At 36.9% G+C, this 5,850-nt stretch overlaps 1 long non-coding RNA gene across 1 annotated transcript in view; it reads left to right on the top strand.

Annotated features, from left to right (window-relative positions):
• Nucleotides 1-548: 548 nt before the first annotated feature.
• Nucleotides 549-5,850, top strand: part of LOC107677406 (uncharacterized) — an 11,512-nt gene continuing 6,210 nt past the window's right edge. Inside the window, exon 1 of the long non-coding RNA XR_001632836.1 lies at nucleotides 549-563. This is a non-coding gene — a long non-coding RNA (uncharacterized LOC107677406). The remainder of the gene's footprint in view (nucleotides 564-5,850) is intronic.

A 5,850-nucleotide genomic window follows, 5' to 3' on the forward strand; every position in this document is an offset into this window, starting at 1 on the left:
TTCCAGTGACTGCTTTTTTAAAAAATTCCTCTTTTTTTTTTTTTTTTTATAAACACCTTGATCAATTCCCTTCTCTTGTTTGCCAAAGCCTCTTAGTCAAGTAGAAAAGTTCCAGCAGTGGTGAAAACATATTTATCAAACAGGATCCCCCCCCCCATAAAAAATAGATAAATGCAAAATGTTCTCCAGATGCAGAGGTTGTTTAAATATGATATAACAGCATCTGAGATGAAGAGTGCTTTCTCTTCATAACATTCATCACATAATGTATAAACATGAGTCCAAATAGCATTACTTATTTCTCTTCTGCTGAAGATACTCCATTTTGATATCTGGCACTGATTTGATTTACACAGCAGATTTGTCAAAAACCACTGACCGAAACCATTAGCAAGTACCATTAGTCTTTCAGATGTGGACAGCACTTCATATTTAGAACTGCAATGCCTCTGCGACTTTGATTCACCACCAGCCAGACTAGATTTCTTTTGAGATTCTGGAGGCCGTATTTATTTACTACAAATATAATGTGTCTCTTGGGAACATAGCCAGTTATTGAACAAGTAGGCCATTATTGACTGAGCTTAACCCAAGATGAAGATTGTAAAACTGTACGCTCCCATTTTTCACTCTCTGCCACATTCAGTCTATGACCATATCTCTATCTGGAGGTGATTTTGCCAGTGACCACCTGTGCTGGATTAGGCTGTGCTGCATAGTTACTGTTCTTGTTATGTCAAAACAACAAGAAAGCCACAAATCATGAGTTTTGGTCAAAGGGTCATAAAAGAGATTTGCCCCTGAAATTTTTTTAATCAAATATTCAGAAATATAATTTTGTGTGTGACTTTAGTTAGACACCCTGAAATTTGCCAGCAACTACTTGCATAACTGAAAATGGAAAGAAACCAAGGTCAAGTTAGGTTTATCCAAAATGTTTGACATAAATGTTTCAGCTTCATTTGTCAAAACAAACACTCTTTTTGTAACACATCGAATGCGATGCAATGGAAACCTTTATATTTGTTTAACAACTTCTAGTGGGAGAGAAAGGAAAAAATAAATGGAAGAATGAAAGGAGGAAAACTGAGTTTGCAAATTATAGATTATGTTCAAAAAGCAAAATACAACTCCAACAGATTATATAATTACAATTGATGTGAATTAACAATTTCATAGCTGACTGTTACTTATGGAAGGTAGATTCAGCCAATTTTTAATAAATGTATAAAATGGCAAAAATAAAAACCAAATTACGCATTTCATTATTGAAGGGTTCACAAAGTATGTAACAAAAAAAAAAAAAGATTTTTTTTCTATTTTTCATGCACTGAAAATGCAACAACCCTGTTTAAATTAAAGAAAAACAAAATGCAATTGATGATTTGATATCTGAAATTTAGTTAAATTTATTTCCCTTTTATACAGCAATATAATAGCAATTATATATATATATATGGTTTTCAGTTTTTAAGTCACCCTGTATGTAAAGTCATTTATTTGATTTAATCAGTAGGTGGGGCTCATGTTTGAATGTTTGGTATTGTTCTATTGTGTTAAACTTTCCTGGTTGCAGTTGCTCTTGACATCAGCACTGACACTAGCAAAAACTGCTGTCATTGTTACAGCCCAAATCAAGGAGGATAAGGATATTACACTGCACAATGCCGTTGTTCGTCAGTGTACAAGTTCAAACATGTTTTATTAGTTTTACTTTTAAAGTCAAATACAATACTGACCATTGAAATGTACTAGAGGGAAAGTAAAACTAGCATGTAAACATTCAAGTATGGTACTTAAAAATGTACTGAAACATTACCAAGTAAAGCCATAGAATCCGTTTGTGGCTGTAAAGGTAAAACCACACTGTCAGGGAAAATAATACAATGTTATTGAGATATCAAACATCAAGACCAGCAGGCCGCAGCATTTCAAGAAGCCAAGAAGTTGACATAACTCCTCAGGTGCAATTATGAATAGGGTGTTATTCCAACAGATTGTGTAATGAAAGGTATGTCATGAAAGAGCACACAGAGCACTTTTTAGCTATTTCTCTCCAATATGTCTGTTGAAATGGAGTCTGGATTTTTAAGAAAAATCCCTTTTCTTTTAATGATTAACACATCAATACTGGATGACCCATAATAACAATGGCAGCTAATATTAAACACATTAAGTGACAGAGAAATGTTTGATTTTCTTTTCTCCCTTTTTGTTTGAAATTAACATTCCAGGTATCTGGCGTACAGAGATAACGTTCACTCTGACTCATTTTTCATTCTGAGCTCAAGTATGTTTTTGCCTCAACAGAACAGCTTCTTGGCACGTTACTGAACTGTAATATACACTCAGACATACTGTCATCTGATGTTTGGAGCTGTTGCCTAGGAAACAGTCCACGCAGCTCTGCTTTGGAGCGAGTGGAAAGAGTCTGGAAGCAGGAGTTCATCTCCTTTATGTCACTGAAGCAGCAGCCCACAGATGAAATGATGAAGAGCGCTAACCGTCACAAATGATGGTCTGATTCTGTCATCATTCAGATATACTGAGCTAATCCTACATAGACGAGCCAAACTCAAACTGATATACAAGTTTAAAACTTGCTTTAGACATACTGCAGCTCAGGTTTTTAGAGATGTCATTCAGGAACAAGCCCAAAGGTTAGTATAAACAATATTTGCCTTCTGGAATTTCTCTATTTGATACTTACTTTTCTGTTTCTGTTATATACTTTCTTTGTACCAATATATAGTAGTAGTGCAAAATGTCTTCGCTAAGTTAAGCAAGTGTTGTACAATTAATGGTCAAGTGTGTAAATTCTTTCCACGTGTAGAACCAACCAGATCAGCAAAAACACTACTGTTTGCAAATACTCCTCCGGTCTGCCACTGCTTGGACAAACAAGTAACCTCACACCATTGGTTGATCAAATATTATGATGTTGCTCAGACTGCAATTCCATTTAGTGCCACAAATAGCACAGAAATTACACGTCACCTTAAAGTCCTTTTTTTGTGTGTGTTCTGTTATTTCATGAGAATGCGTCCAAGTATTTTTTATTGCAGTTTTCCATTGCATGTTGGAAAGCAGATGGAAAACTCAATCTAACAAATTACAAAATTTCACCACGATAAGAGTGATATTTTCCAGAGTCTCTACACAATGTCCAGAATGAGCTTAAAGCTCTTGTAGTAGTAATAAAGTAAATTTGAAGAATAGCCTATGCATTAACCAGGGCTGTACAGTGCGACATATACTGTATGTCGCACGTGCTACGAAAAAACTGGTCTGTGCGATGAATAAATTTACCACTGTAGCACGCGTGTGATACAGTTTTGCATGTTCATAACACAGCCGCTTAATAGTGTGAAGTGATTTCGTTGTGCTTGTTTGTGTGTGTGAGATTGATTATACTTGGTAGTTAGGGGTGTGCGATATGACGATTTTTGATCGTGGACGATGAAAATGTCTCCACGATCTGCTTTTGAAGAAATATCGTGCTACAGCGCACATTCTATCAGCTGCAGTTCTGGCGCCTCCCTCCGTCTCAATATAATGTACAACGCCGTAAGCCACATGCATTCACATCAGTGTTAGCTCAGCGGTAGAGTTACTCTCACGGGACACTGCACTTATGCGCAATCACAAAACTACATTATTTCCATCTGCTTTAAAGCAATACAAATAAACATTTAAACATTTAATTCACGTGCTGTTCTGCATGCACTTTTTCTGAGCGTACTCATGAAGCGCGCTCACACTGAGAGCCTGTCAAAAAGCGCCTGATTATTGGACTAAGTTGTCTTTCGCGTCTGATTGATTTTGCATCTAATACAGTTGAGAGAGAAACGTGTGCAGCTCTTAAAGGGACAGTAGCAACTAAACATGCTTCTGACTGTCATTAAAGGGATAGTTCACCCAAAAAAATTCTATTTCTGTCATTATTTGCTCACTCACATTTTGTCCCAAACCTGTATTCATTTCTTTCTTGTGCTGAACACAAAAGAAGATATTTTGAAGAATGTGAGTAACTAAGTTTTCAGACATGATAACAGACGTTTTATACTTGTGCTACAACTTTTTGGCCTGTGCTACAAAACTTTCAACCTCTGTAGCACCAGTGCTATGTGGAAAAAAAAGTTAACGTACAGCCCTGCATTAACAGTTCCAACATGTATGCTGAGTCACTTTAAGAGCAGATATTTTTCTATTCGGTGTGATCCAGCAGGTTTGACGCAAACCGGGAACCTCTCCTCCCTTCCAAGGATATGTTTGTCATCACGGCAGCCAAATGCTGCTCAGAGACAGTTGGAGGAGCATTCTTCATCATTTCACAACAACAAGCAGACAACAAGAACTCTTTGACATTTTTCACCAATGAGAAATGAGTGCTACCAGACAGAAAAATGCCATTCAGTAAACTAAGTCATATGGTTTATATTCTGAAGACGTGGCGTCACAATTCGGATTGTTTTGCGGTAAAACTTGGAGTTCTATAGGAAAAAAATATGATTTTTTTCACTAACAAATGACCCTCTCAAAAACAACTACTGACTTTGCAAATGGTCTCAGTCCTGCTTTCTACTATTGCCCTGTGATAACCATTATTGGCCCAAAGTGTCTGGATCAAAACCCAACAACATCACGCTAGGAAGTGAATCAGCCTGCCCCACAAAAAAAGATGCAGAAACAGTGTCCAGCCAAGTGTGGTCCTTCCCATCATAAATAAGAAAAATGTTTGAGGAGAAAGAAAGGCCTCACTAAAGCCACCAGGAGCAGTGACTAATGACACTAGCATGTGTTCACTTCCTCCCCAGTTGCCTAAAGCCATTGTGATTGCTTTCACAGACAGCAGAGCCCAGGCATAGTCCACCAACCAACTGTCTGACCTTTATAAAAGCTCAGCTGTGGGAGGAACCCTCCGTTTTACACTCACAAGCACAAGGGGGAACGTTTCAGATACAGAACAATGGAGTGAAATAGACGTTAAATACAATTGTATGTGCAAAATGAAAGAAAGGAGTCAATTACCAGCATCAATCACAATAGAATCTCCCATTTCCACCTAAAATGTTTCCCTAAATACACATCTTGCTTATTATGTGACTTCCAGATGAAGGAAAACTCCACAGATTTTGAAGGTCCTCTGAAGCTCTGGATGATACAATGAGTGTTTTAACATTCTAAGACCAACTGTGGCAAAACGGCAACATTTGTTTATACTGTATTTAGCAATTTAATATGACCTGTGCTTCACATTAAACATAAGCTGGGACTACATATAAGAGCTGTTTCATGGCAACCAGTTTGGCAGGAAAATATTTGCTTACTGTGCCTACTGATACCATTGCTGCCTATTTTGTGTAAATTATTACATTAAAAATATATAATACTGTATTTTAAACATGGCAGAAATGAAACAGTGGACTATTTAAACCACCAACTTTAATGCTATTTATACAACAGAGCCCATTTAGCAAACTGTAACTAAATATTCCAAATGATTTTAGTGTAGTCTAATGAAACTCTGCCTGAGCTTACTTAAAAACATACTAAAGATTCAGCCTTCTAGCGTACCAGGAAGGGTTTTATAGAGGTCAATACAACTGTACTTCAGGCCTCTAGCCTAAATATGCATTTTCAGGTATTTTTCAGGCAGGTCATTAGGGTCTAGGAAGATTCCAGGAAAATGGTGTTTACTTGCTGGAAATGCTTTGACGTTTTTGAGAAGCTTATGTACTCGTATAGTTAATTATAACAGTGGTAAAAAAATGTGCAACCTTTAAAGCCCAACATTGCAATTTTCCAATACTTCACCCCAAAACAAAATATGAATAAACGTCATGATTC

The sequence above is a fragment of the Sinocyclocheilus anshuiensis genome, unplaced genomic scaffold (assembly GCF_001515605.1).
Source record: "Sinocyclocheilus anshuiensis isolate Anshui unplaced genomic scaffold, SAMN03320099.WGS_v1.1 scaffold668, whole genome shotgun sequence".
Taxonomy (NCBI): Eukaryota; Metazoa; Chordata; class Actinopteri; order Cypriniformes; family Cyprinidae; genus Sinocyclocheilus; species Sinocyclocheilus anshuiensis.